Below are 12,745 nucleotides of genomic sequence, written 5' to 3' on the forward strand. Positions count from 1 at the left end.
GTCATTTTTCAGGGAGGAAGTCGAAGAAGGAAGTGAAGATGCCATTTCTGAAATACTGTGGCAATGATATGTTTAAATGGATTTTAAATGCAAACATATTGGAGTACATATTTGAATAAAATTTGCTTTTAATAGAATATTCTTACTGCTAATTCCTTTCTGGGATGCAGGGTCCACTGTTGTAGAACAGAAGTTGGCTCCTTTTCATATGCAGATTAGGCAAGGGAGCAGTTAGTAAGTAACTCTCATTTTGTCAACTTTCATCTGTAACACCTGTCCCTCCACTGCTCTCTCAGCAGTTTGGACAGAATCTATTTTAGTGGCATCCAGGACCCAGAAAGTAATTAGCAATAAGAAATCTCTACCTTCTGGGTAACAGTTCTATACTGCAAAACAGGTAGGACTGGTTCAGCATTTTCCATTAAATTGAAAGAAAAACAATGTAAAAGATGCCTTCCTTCTCAAACTCCATATAAAAAGACTGCTTGTTTAGGAGAGCGTAACAAGAAAACAACCAAGAGAAACTGTCAGGGCCCCTAACTGAGCAAACTAAGAACTACTGGCTAGGAAAAGGTCTAGTAGGAGATCAGGATGGATAACGAGGTATTGCTTAGTGGTTTAAATACTTGCAGCAGAAAATTTCCATTTTCCTGTTGTACCTTTTATTGAACAAATCTGTTTGGCTAAGTCCCCACAAAGCCACTTGCAACAGGAAATGCCATCCTACAAGACCCATTGCCTGGGTGAATTCTCTGACGAATGAGAAAGTTTACTTGTACATATTCTCTCTCGGGCACAAAGGAAGCCTTGATTAAATCTTATGTGCAATGGACTTGTAAGGCCTAACTCATTAACATTCACAATACACTCTGAAAGCCTAAGACAGAAGTTACTACCTAACTGACAGCTACTAAGGACTTCTCACAGCTCAAGAAACTGTGATGTGTTACAGACAGAAGCTGCTAGTTGTCCAAACTTAACAGCCAACCTGGAATTCATGATTGGGCATTTAAAAATATAGAACCTGAAAGTAGTTGGCCCTGTTACAAAAGCAGTAAGAGCAGAAATTCTACTGACCTCTCAAAAAACATCTAAGAGAACAGAGCAGCAGCTCCCAGGCAGCTAGGGAAGAGAAAGAGCCTGTCTGTGGGAAGATTTTTTGGGAAAGTAAAAACTGAACTCCATTCAACTCTTCTCTAATTGATGTAAAGGTGTATGTTAAACAGCTCATCTGAAAAATGGAATAGTCCCTTAATAATATATTGCAGTCTCTACTTTCGGTATGAATCAGACAACAGTTTTAAGCGCTTAAAAGTCAAATATACTAGAGATGGGAACCTAAAAAGTGATCCACATGGTACTTAATGCAGACTGTTCACCATTATGCACATAATACCATTATCTCCTATCACTTAGAAGAAATGTGTAACTTCCATTTGTTATTTTGTTTTTAAAAGAACAACATACAATAGATAACTCTACAAATAGACTATAAAGAGAGACAGAAGAAAAGGTTTGGTAGCAATAAGAGAACATCCCAAGCATGAAGAGATTTCCAAATGACCACAAATTCACTTCCATACAACTTTTAGTAGAAAAAAAGGGCTACCTACCTTTTTTGCAATATGTATCACCAGGGCTTGACAAACCGCGGCGAAATCTACTCGCCAGCCCCACACAGCGCATGCGCCAGACCTGCATTGCGCATGCGTGCACCACCGGTGAACGGGGCGACTGGCTGAAATCTACTTGCCCTGGGTGAGTAGATACACTGATTTGTCGAGCCCTGTGTATTACACATGCCCATTCCATTCTAGGTGTGCAGCTGACATGCACAGTTGTCACATATATTTGCCTTAGTAGTATCTATATAGTCAGATGTTGAGCCATGCTCATGAATTGGCATATTAAGCAGTGCCAACCCTATGCCCTCTCAATTTCTTCCTGCTGGCAACTCCTAGGAGGGCAGGTAATGGACATAACCAATATATCTTGAATGATCCTACAGCAGAAGGATTAATGCCCGGGAGACTGGGCAATGCTGGTCTTAGTTGTGACATCCTTTGGCAAGAGGCCTGATGGTATCATGGGCATGGGAAATCAACGTTGTGACTCAGGTGTCCCATGCAATGCAGACAGATATCTTGGCATCAGGGACCTGTGTCTTCTAAGCAGGGACGGAGGCTGGAATGCCAGGGTCCGAGGCTGTAGTGATGGGGAGCAGAGCTTTCAGTCTGAGCATTGGGGGCATTCCGTGGACTTAAAAGGCGGTCTCATAACCAGCTTGCCCACAGATGCTGGGGCTTTGGTTAGGTTTATCACCTGGCTTGGCATTTGTGGTGCTGGTCAGCCTACTTGCCCTTGGGACACCAGGCCTGCATAGATGACCATACTATGGGACTCCCAGGAGTCAGTGACGGGTCGCTGGCTGGCCTAGGGGATCCAACTGCAGTTGTACCCCTGAGTAGTTCCAAGATGAGCATGTAGCCTGACAAGTCCTTTGCTCAAAGCCTCCTTTTTCTGCAGAGTCAATGAGCCTATCGACTTTGACCACTTCTTAGACACCGGGGAGGGGGAACGGTGCCAGGTGAATTCTGGTGCGCTGATGCATGATGCTGGGCATGGAGTCCAACCAAGACAGCTCCAAGGTACAATGAAACACAACCAGAATGGTGAGGTTCCTCAAATGAAAGGTGTTGCAGATCCTGCTAATTCTTTCTGTGGGATTCCCCTAAACACTTTAAACAGCTCTCATGGGGGGTCAATAATGGGCATTGGCTGGCTGCATGATGAACATGGCTTAAAGTCAGTGGAACAGTACATGCGCGCTCTGTTGGCAAATCTCAACTGAGACTAACTCCTAAACTATTATTCTAACACTTAAATTAAAGGTCTAAGTACCTATCACCTGACAATAAAGGAGACAGAACAATGGATTGGAAGAATTGTAAACACTCTTGCAATGTAAGACAAGACATTGCAACCAACAATAATGGGCAGTAAGAAGGAACTGAGAGGGCATAGGTTCAGCGTGCCTAATATACCAAAACGTGAGCACAGCACTCAAGTAGGCACTACAGCTGACCCTATGGATACAATTAAAAGCAAAAGTCTTCAAACACTATGTATGCTGGTGTACAAAATAGACAAAAGCAAGCACCTGAAGTAGTTACTTAAAGAAATATTTGATATTTCAGCTATATGAGAAGTTTATCTAAGGATTACAGAAGTGTTCTACATTTTCCCTTTAAATAGAGTGAAACACAAGTTACAGGTCTCTAACTTCTTGTTTAAAATGAGGAATTCCTAATGGTTCTGAAAAGGATGATCTCCATACTTCAGATCCATGTCAGACCTCAGCATGATTGCCGACTGCTGACTCTAATAAAGGGATCTCACAAAACTGGGTCACTATGTAACAAAATGGCAGATGAAATTAAATGCTGATAAATGCATATTAGAAAACATCATCCCAACTAAATAAAGTGATGGGATCTAAAATAGCTATTACACTCAAGAAAGAGATCTTGGGGTCACTGTGGATAGTTTTCCTAAAACATCCACTTAATGTGCAGTGGCAGCCAAAAAGCTAAGAAAATTGTAGGAAACATTAGGAAAGTGACAGTTAAGACAAAAAAAATGTAACGTTACTAAATAAATCCATGATACTCCCAAACACCTTCAATACTGCATGTAGCGCTCATTGCCTCACCTGAAAAAAGATAGACTAGAATTTAAAAAAAGTACAAAAGGCAATAAAAATTATTAGGAGTATGAACAGCTTCTGTAAGAAGCGAGATTAAAAAGACAGGGCTTGGTCATCTTAGAAAAGAGATGATTAAGGAGGGATCTGACAGAGATCTAAACTCAGAATGGTGTGCAAAGAGTAAATACGGAAGTTTTACTTAAATCCTGCATTTAACACACAAATTAGGAATCACATAATGAAATTAATAGGCAGTAAGTTTAAAACAAAGGAAGTACTTTTTCACAATGCAGTTAACCTGTGGAATTTGTTGCTAGAGAATATTGTGAAGGCCAAAAGTATAACCAGGTTCAAAAAAGAATTAGGTAAGTTCATGGAAGATATGTCCATCCATGGCTATTACCCAGGCTGGCAGTGGATGCAGTCCCATGCTCTGGGTGTTCTTGGGCCTCTGGCTGCCAGAAGGTGAGAGTGAGGGGATGGATCACTTAGCAACTGCCCTTTTCTGTTCACTCCCCCTGAAGCATCTGGTACTAGCCACCACTATTGGAAGACAGGATACTGGCCTAGATGGACCCCAGTTGCTGTTTTTATGTCCATGTTAATATAAGACATCTTCTCTTAAGGGGCTAGGCACACTTTCTGCCATACAGGCAGTCCCCGGGTACAAGATAGGGACCGTACAAGATAGGGACCGTAGCTTTGTTCTTAAGTTGAATTTGTATGTAAGTCGGAACTGGTGTACAGATTCAGCCGCTGTTGAAACTGACCAGCAGTGGCTGACTTGGGGACACCTGGGGTAGAGCAACTGGAGTGCTGCTGGGTTGGTCTGGTAGCGCCGACCCTTGGCGCAGCGGGACCAACCCGGCAGCACCGCAGCTGCTCTTGGGGACACCTGGGGCAGAGCAGCTTGGGTGCTGCTGGGTTGGTCCCGCAGTGCCGCTCCTCGGCGCTACTGGACCAACCCGGCAGAACCCCAGCTGCTCTGCCCCAGGTGTCCCCAAGTCAGCCGCTGCTGAAACTGACCAGCAGCTGACTACAACTGGAATCAGCCACTGATCAGTTTCAACAGCGGCTGAATCTGGACGTCTGGGACAGAGCAGCTGGGGCGCTGCCAGGTAGGTCCCCACAGCGCCGCACCTCGGCGCTGCGGGGACCAACCCGGCCGCACCCCAGCTGCTCTATCCCAGGTGTCCCCAAGTCACTAGCTGCGCTCCCCTCCTTCCCTCCGTTCATAATTAGGGGTCCGTCTTAAGTCGGACTGACGTAACCCAGGGACTGCCTGTACTCAAGTCCTATTATTCATGCTCTCTCTAGACCAGGGGTGGCCAATCTGTGGCTCCACAGCCACAGGCGGCTCTTTAGAAGTTAATATGCGGTTCCTTACATAGGTCCAAATCCAGTGCTGGAGCTACAGGTGCCAACTTTCCACTGGGCCGGAGGGTGCTCACTGTTCAACCCCCAGCTCCGCCCTAGGCGCTGTCCCCCTCAACCCTTTCTCGCTAGGATCCTGCCACTTTCTATCCTCTCCACTGAGCCGGTCACACCCATACTTCCCCCCTCCAGTGTCTCCCACTGAGAAAGAGCTGATCACAGTGGGGAGGAGGAAAAGGAGACACTGACCGGTGGGTTGCCCGTGGGCGGGATGTGCGGGGAGTGGTGGTGGGGAGATGATGAGGGCTGGTAACATATAACTTGCTGCATTAGTAAATTCTGGCTCCTCAGGTTTAGGCTGGGCATGCTGCAGGGCCCCCTACTCGTGGTACTATGTGGAAGGCCCAGCCTGGCTGGAGCAGGTCCCCGCCCGCATTTAGAACTGCAGAGGATTCACTATTTTGAGTTTGATCTATGAGTCGAACAGTGGAAAATAGCAGGGCACTACATTATTCTCTCCCCATCATATTTTTTCTGGCATATTTCAGAGCTTGTAATTATGTCATCAGTTGGTAATTAATACCAACTCCTCCTCACTCCAGCCTCAGTAAGAAAAGGGAAGATGTACTTGGACTAAGCTCCTTCTGATGTATTAACAAGACAACGGAGTTTCCCCAGCTCATTTCCCATATAGTCACATGTCCCACCATGCCAGTGTAGAAGCTGTAGAAACCATTTTCATATTTAGCTAGAAGCCATCTTGTATATCAGAAACCATTTCAGCTTTTCTCTCAAGCACGTAGACCAGAGTGAACTTTCTGTCACCCCGTGAGAAGAGGCCTACAGGATGGGCTATTGGTATGTGTTAATTGGGCTGGTTGGGACAGGAGATGTACTCCCTCGCACCTGTCCGCCATCTTGTTGATAAGGCTTTGTTTTTCCAAATTTAATTGAGGATTTCTGTAATTGGATGCCCTGACGTCAGACTGTTTGGTTAAGGGTATAAAGATACTAGGATTGATTGTATTAGTAGCCTTACTGGGTCTGGCTCTGCTGTGACCACGTTTGGCTCATGCTGTGCTTTATTAATTAATAAAGCTGCTTGTTAGCTGCCTAAACACAGAGGAGCGTGTTTTTGCTTCGACAATTTGGAGGTTCCACCGAGATTCCTAACGCGCCACTTGCCCGTATGGATGGACCAGCACTCCACTTCCAAACCTCTCAGAGCGCTCAAGAGAAGGTAAAGGGGATACCTGTTACGAAATCTCCTGGTTGAGGGCTTGGGATTTGGAGTGACGGCCGGCCATCGGGGTAAGGGGAGCTACGGAATTCAATTTTGTGGAGCGGCTAACATTTTTGTCTGTCTGTGTCTGTCTTTGTCTATTAGGCCTGTCTTATGTGTCACAGTTCCAAAAGGGCACACCGGTGTCTCTAGTGAGGCAGCCATGCGCTGGACCCTCTGTGTTCGGACGCTAAAAGCTGGTGTGGTGCCATTACTCTCTCTCGGCACACGGAACTGTGGGGAAGCTTTGTTGTCTCTCTCTTATATTTGTGGGCGTAGTACTGACCTCTGAGGCTAACCCCAGGCCATAGTGCCCCATTCCGCCAGGCTGTCTCCAGGCGCCAGGACGTGGTGTTCTGCCGGGCTGCGGCAGGTGCCGGAAACCCCTGCGAGGCAGGTGGACCTTGAGTCCAGTGCTTCGCAACAAAAAGGGGGGGGACCAGTGCGAGCAGGTGAATTCTTGATTCGGTGACTCGCAGAGCGAGCAGGCGGATCCTGATTCAGTGACTCGCAGAGCAAGCAGGCGAATCCTGTTTCGGTGACTCGCAGAGCGAGCAGGCGGATCCTGATTCGGTGACTCGCAGAGCGAGCAGGCGGATCCTGATTCGGTGACTCGCAGAGCGAGCAGGCGGATTCTGATTCGGTGACTTGCAGAATATGGTGTAAGCAGGCGGACTTTAGTTCGGTGTCTTACAGAATTAAGCGCGCGCAGGAAATGGGGATAGGTCAGTCTACAGGAATTCCAGTGCCTTTATGTTAAGTGTTTTCTGGTATAGGATCCTAATGAAGTCTGATATTAAGTGCCGGGTGTCTTAGGGCAGCGTCACTTAATAGAAACCCATGGGAACTAGACAAATAAAGATGCAGCTAAATGTGGAAACTATAGGAAAAATGTGAAAAAGGAGAAAAAAATGTGTGTGGAAAATGAGTATGAATGTAATGAGTGAAGAATGAATGCCGTTGCATAGGTCTGAGACTTGAGCTGATCCCAGCTGCACCAGGGCTCTCCCACGAGGGAGCTCTGAACGCAAGGGGGGGGGGGGTCAGCTGAACCTCGAGACTCAGCGGATATGTGAGGGAGTGACGACTCCCCTTATTTCATGAGCTGCTAAGGTCTGACACTCTAGACCCGGCAGACTCTTTCTTTGGAGTGTGTAAAGTTAGTTTAAGTGGGGGTTAGTCTAAACACCCCCCACTCTGCCGAAAGGCACCCCTGTGTACTACATGTACGTGCATAATGGTCCAAGGACCTGTAAGCATTTAACAAATTGGAAAAGAGGAAAAATTAAAGCTATGAGGGATGAAAGTAAAGCTCAGAAAAGCAAAAATCCACCCTGCAGTAAGATAGGTAACTTAAAAGTTGCTGCAGCACCTCTGTGCCAAAATAATACATAAGAAGTGGAAAAAAAAAAGAAAATAAAATTCTCAGTTGGCACACCCATATCAACCAAGCTTAGGGGGAAAATCTGGCACAACATCACCCCTCTATCCCTCTTTATAACGCATACACAGATAGAGAGGAAACATGAAAAATAACTGAAAGGAATTAGCTCTTCCCTTTGAAAACACGGGCTCCTGTAACAAACTTGCCCGATCCAAAGCAAAACACAAAGTTTAAAATAAGTTTAATAGTTTAAAGAAAGTGTTCCTCCAAATCCTAAAGGGGAGGAAAAAAACAAACAAACCTGCTTTAAGAAATGACTCGTTTCTTGCAGCCTCTTCTAATCATCTTAGCAATGAAACAGTCAAGTTAAACATTTGGCTACAGATACTTTGTTAAAATCTATTAAAGAGAAAATAAGGAATTCTACTGAAACTTAATTGGTTAACCGCATAAAAGAATAGAATCTATACATTGTAAATTTGTAAAACCTGCACCCTAAGGGTTAAATGTGTCTTCCAAGGAACCTAATTATTGTTTAAAAAAATCCAAGCCCAGAAACTTCACAGTGTTTCTGGTCAAGGCTGAGCTGATAGCACTTTTGGCTTGCTTTCAGATCGAAGGTTGTGTGTGTCTGCAAACTGCCTGTCTGTTCTGGAAGGGGGGGAGCACTGTCCCCCATAAGTAAGTCTGTAACATTGCATGTGATTCTTTTCAGGAAAGGAAAACCTTTTTGCTTGCTGGAATAGTAACTAGCAAGCACCTTGTTCTAAGAGTTTCTGTGGCAGTAAAAAAAAGCCTGGTCTGCAGTACAAGAGGGAAACTGAGGCACGCCACCTTTAACTTAATAATTAAATAATAAAGTAATTTACTCAAACCCTCTGAAGCTAGTGTTCAAAATAAAAGCATACAATTGGGTAACAGCAGGCTGATCAAAAAGTAGCAAAAATCTGTAAAGAAAAAGTGTTCTAAAATATAATGCACCACCCCAATGTGGGTAGAAATGTTTTCTTTGTCTTTCAGATCATCAGGAAGCGCTAATATCATCTGAAAATTAACTGAAAAAAAAAAAAAAAACATGGTTCTGTGTCATGACATAATAAGTTTGTGTTCTGTGTTCTGTCCAGATTTGTCTTGTGTGTGTCTTAATTGTGATATATGTATTTCAAATGTTGTGTGTACAATATTGTTGTTTTAATGAAAGAATAATTTAAGTCCCTTAAATAATCTTAACATTGTGCTTTATATAAATGGTTCTTGCCTTTATAATTTTAGTAGAGTTTTAGTAGCAGGCTATGCAGTTTGTACTGTCTAGAATGTAGTGAAATCTGCTCCTCTACCTGCTGTTTTTCCCTTCTGTCCTACCATCGCCAGCTCCTATGCCGTCTCTTTCAGAACTGGCCCTCCTGCAAGACCAAGCCCCAGAATCGGAAAAGCAGGAGTGGAGACTGGCAGGGTGCACCTTGCACCCAGATCACTTGTGGTGCAGCTCTGATGGCCACATTGTTGCCCCAGTGGTCTTGCTACCTCACCTTGCCCCCGTGCTCCCTAGATTGTCGCACGTTGGCAAAAGGGGGGATGGTAGCAATCCTAAAACAAAATTGGTTTGCTCCCAAATTCTCCCAAGCAGCCAAAGATTACTGTCTGGCTTGCCCTGTCTGCCAAGCCCACAACGTGGGTAAACCTGTAAAGACAGTTTCGGCAACCAGACCTCCGCCTTTGGGACCATTTCTGAATTTACAAATGGACTTTATTCAATTGCTTAAATGTCAATCTTTTAAATAATGTGCTGGTTATTGTTTGCTTGTTTTTGGGATGGGTAGAAGCTTATCCCTGAAGGAAACATGATGACATCACAGTAGCTAAGAAACTTCTAAATTATTACATCCCATCATGGGGAATACACCTTGTGATCTCCGGTGATAAAGGTACCCACTTTACTGGGCAAATTGTTCAAAAAAAAAAAAAAACTAGAAAAGTACTACTCTCCCAGACAAGCACTGCACTGTGCACGACACCTGGAGAGCGCAGAAACAGTAAAAAGATGAAACAGGATTTTAAAGAACGAACTTGCTAAAATATGTGAGAACTCTGTCTTAACATAGATAGTAGCACTCCAGATTGCCCTAATGAGCATGAGAGCCACTCCTAATCAGAAAACTGGACTCAGTCCACATGAAATTGCATGTGGCCAACCTATGAGACTGTAAAGTAGCCCAGAAATTAACCTGGCTGATGCCACACTTGTTAAAGGAAGCATAGTCAAGAATTGTCAGGAACTTATGAGGTGTGTACAGTCTTATCATTTACAGGTTAAGGACGCCTTCCAGGAGGCCCCAACTGAGCTGTGCCTTAAACTACAACCAAGAAACTGGGTTTGCGTGAAAGTTCACCAGCGGAAGACTGCCCTGGAACCCAGGTGAAAGTGTCCCTACCAAATCCTTCTGACCACCCATACTGCTGTAAAGTGCGAAGGATTGCCCACCTGGATTCACGCATCCCACTGCAAACCCGTCCTGGCCCCTACAGAAGTCGGCCCCAATAAGGAGCACCGCAGACCTGGTACCGGAGACCCAGGTCCAGAAGCAGATGGGAATCACCACAGACCTGGTACCAGAAACCCAGGTCCAGAAGTAGACGAGGATCAGCACAGGCTTGGTACCGGCAATCCAGGCCCAGAAGCAGACGAGCCTGAGAGACCAAGGCTAAGGTACCAGCTGCGGCCCAAAAGAACCTGCCAGCGATAGGTGAAGCAAACTACGAAGTCCTGAAGAACAGCCAGCATGAGGCTGGACAAACAATTCATGTTAAGCTTATGCTTAATCTTGGTTTTAATATTTAGTAGTTATAACCTATATGGTTCAAATGTGTTTATGCTTTTAATGAACCAAGTTTCCCAAGAATTTAATTCTACAGGTTGCTGGATATGTGCTCACAGTCCAGTACATTCAGAAGGAGGCATCCCAATAATTCCAGTCCCACTAAACATCACTCAAATGAATGGCACACTGTTTAGTAAACTAAGCCAAATGATACTTGGCAGGATAAAGAGTTTACTAACCCAGGGTATATCCGCCTAGCCTTGACCCCAATTGGAAAGTACTGCTAGACATGTAACGGTTCAGGAGCCAGGGTGAGGAAAAGCCAAACCGAATGGCCCTAGACTATGTCCTAGCTAGTAAGAGCGGGGTTTGTGCCTTAGTAAGAAGAAAATGCTGTGGGTATATTTCTGACACCAGCAAAGAAGTAAAGGAAGATGCCTCAGAAATTAAAAGAACTGTGAAACGCCTAAGGCAGGGGGAACACTGGACCCTCTGGGATTGGTTGGGAGGCTGGTTTGGACATGTGGGAACTTGGATTTTGCAAAGAGTAGTTTTAGTATTGGCTATATTCTTTTGTGCTTATTGCTGTTTCTTGTTAATCAAATGCTGTATTTCTTGTATTCTAGAAAACACAAGATAGACCCTTACCAAAGGGAATGTGGAACTCATGATGTTAAAATAGGATGAGCAGAGAAAGGAACAAGAAATGTACATAAATACTTTAATGGAAAACGGAGGTATAAAATGGTTTCAAGGTTAGCCTTTAAAAGGCTAAAAGGGGGGAGTTGTAGAAGCTGTAGAAACCATTTTCATATTTAGCTAGAAGCCATCTTGTATATCAGAAACCATTTCAGCTTTTCTCTCAAGCACGTAGACCAGAGTGAACTTTCTGTCACCCCGTGAGAAGAGGCCTACAGGATGGGCTATTGGTATGTGTTAATTGGGCTGGTTGGGACAGGAGATGTACTCCCTCGCACCTGTCCGCCATCTTGTTGATAAGGCTTTGTTTTTCCAAATTTAATTGAGGATTTCTGTAATTGGATGCCCTGACGTCAGACTGTTTGGTTAAGGGTATAAAGATACTAGGATTGATTGTATTAGTAGCCTTACTGGGTCTGGCTCTGCTGTGACCACGTTTGGCTCATGCTGTGCTTTATTAATTAATAAAGCTGCTTGTTAGCTGCCTAAACACAGAGGAGCGTGTTTTTGCTTCGACACCAGCATAAATCATTTGAAATTTTGGCAATCCCCATTTAGCCTGCTTCCCCCCACACTTTCACCCTAGGAGAGAGTCCTGTGTCTTTCCCCCGCACAGGCAGCTACAGTCCAGCTAGGGCTGCTGTGATGAGAGTGGGAGGTTCTGATTCTTGCTGCAGCCCAGATGGGAGCCATGATGCCCCAAACTCCCCACCCCCACCTCACTAATGCCAGCATCCACCCACTCTATATTTCCCCCACCTATCCCATGCATTCTCCTCCCCCACTCCTCTCAGCCTAGGGTTGGAGGAGAGAGCTGGGTTTCTCAACAGGTAGCTAGCTGCATCCAAACCCAGCTGCTGTAATAATCTGAGTAGTCTCTCTCCTCTCCTTTTCCCACTGCCACAGCCAGGCTGGGAGAGAGGATGCCTCAAACTCCTCTCCCCACCAACACCCCAGGCCCCACTTCCTCATGTCTACTGACTACCAGTTGTGAGAGGCACACTCCACTTTTGCCAGCAGGAAGCTGCTGCAGCTGAGGGAAAGTGCCCCTCCTTCAGCTAGGCAGCTATGTGCACAGCAGACCTGAGCCTCTGGGCAAGGCTCATTAACTAGCTGATGATGCTTGCTCTGGTCAAATGAAGCCAAGATATTTGGCGGTGGTGGGACTTCCAGTTGGAAATTCTCTGTCATGAGACTGGGAGGAATTTCATGCTATCAGCTGTAGCTACGAACAGTTGTGTTGAATTGCAGAAGGGCTTAGTACATTTCACATAAAAGGCTAATACCCTCCCAACATCCAAGGTGTATAGACATCTCTCCTCTGCTACTCTATGAGGCTTGGGGCAGGCAGGAATATGCTTTGGTTCACATGAAAGGAAGAAATCACTTGTGTCAGGAAGGATGGGTGGGGCCACATCTGGACCTTGTCTTTATGGAAGACCATGTCAGGCAGATCTGAGGTCAAAGCTTTTATCTCTGAG

General features: G+C 45.1%; 1 protein-coding gene across 2 annotated transcripts in view; it reads right to left on the bottom strand.

The window, feature by feature from the left end:
* The window catches only part of REV3L (REV3 like, DNA directed polymerase zeta catalytic subunit), a 222,329-nt gene that overhangs the window by 95,917 nt on the left and 113,667 nt on the right, over positions 1-12,745 (bottom strand). The window lies entirely within an intron of this gene.

This window comes from Pelodiscus sinensis, chromosome 3, assembly GCF_052426305.1.
Source record: "Pelodiscus sinensis isolate ZL-2025 chromosome 3, ASM5242630v1, whole genome shotgun sequence".
Lineage (NCBI taxonomy): Eukaryota > Metazoa > Chordata > Testudines > Trionychidae > Pelodiscus > Pelodiscus sinensis.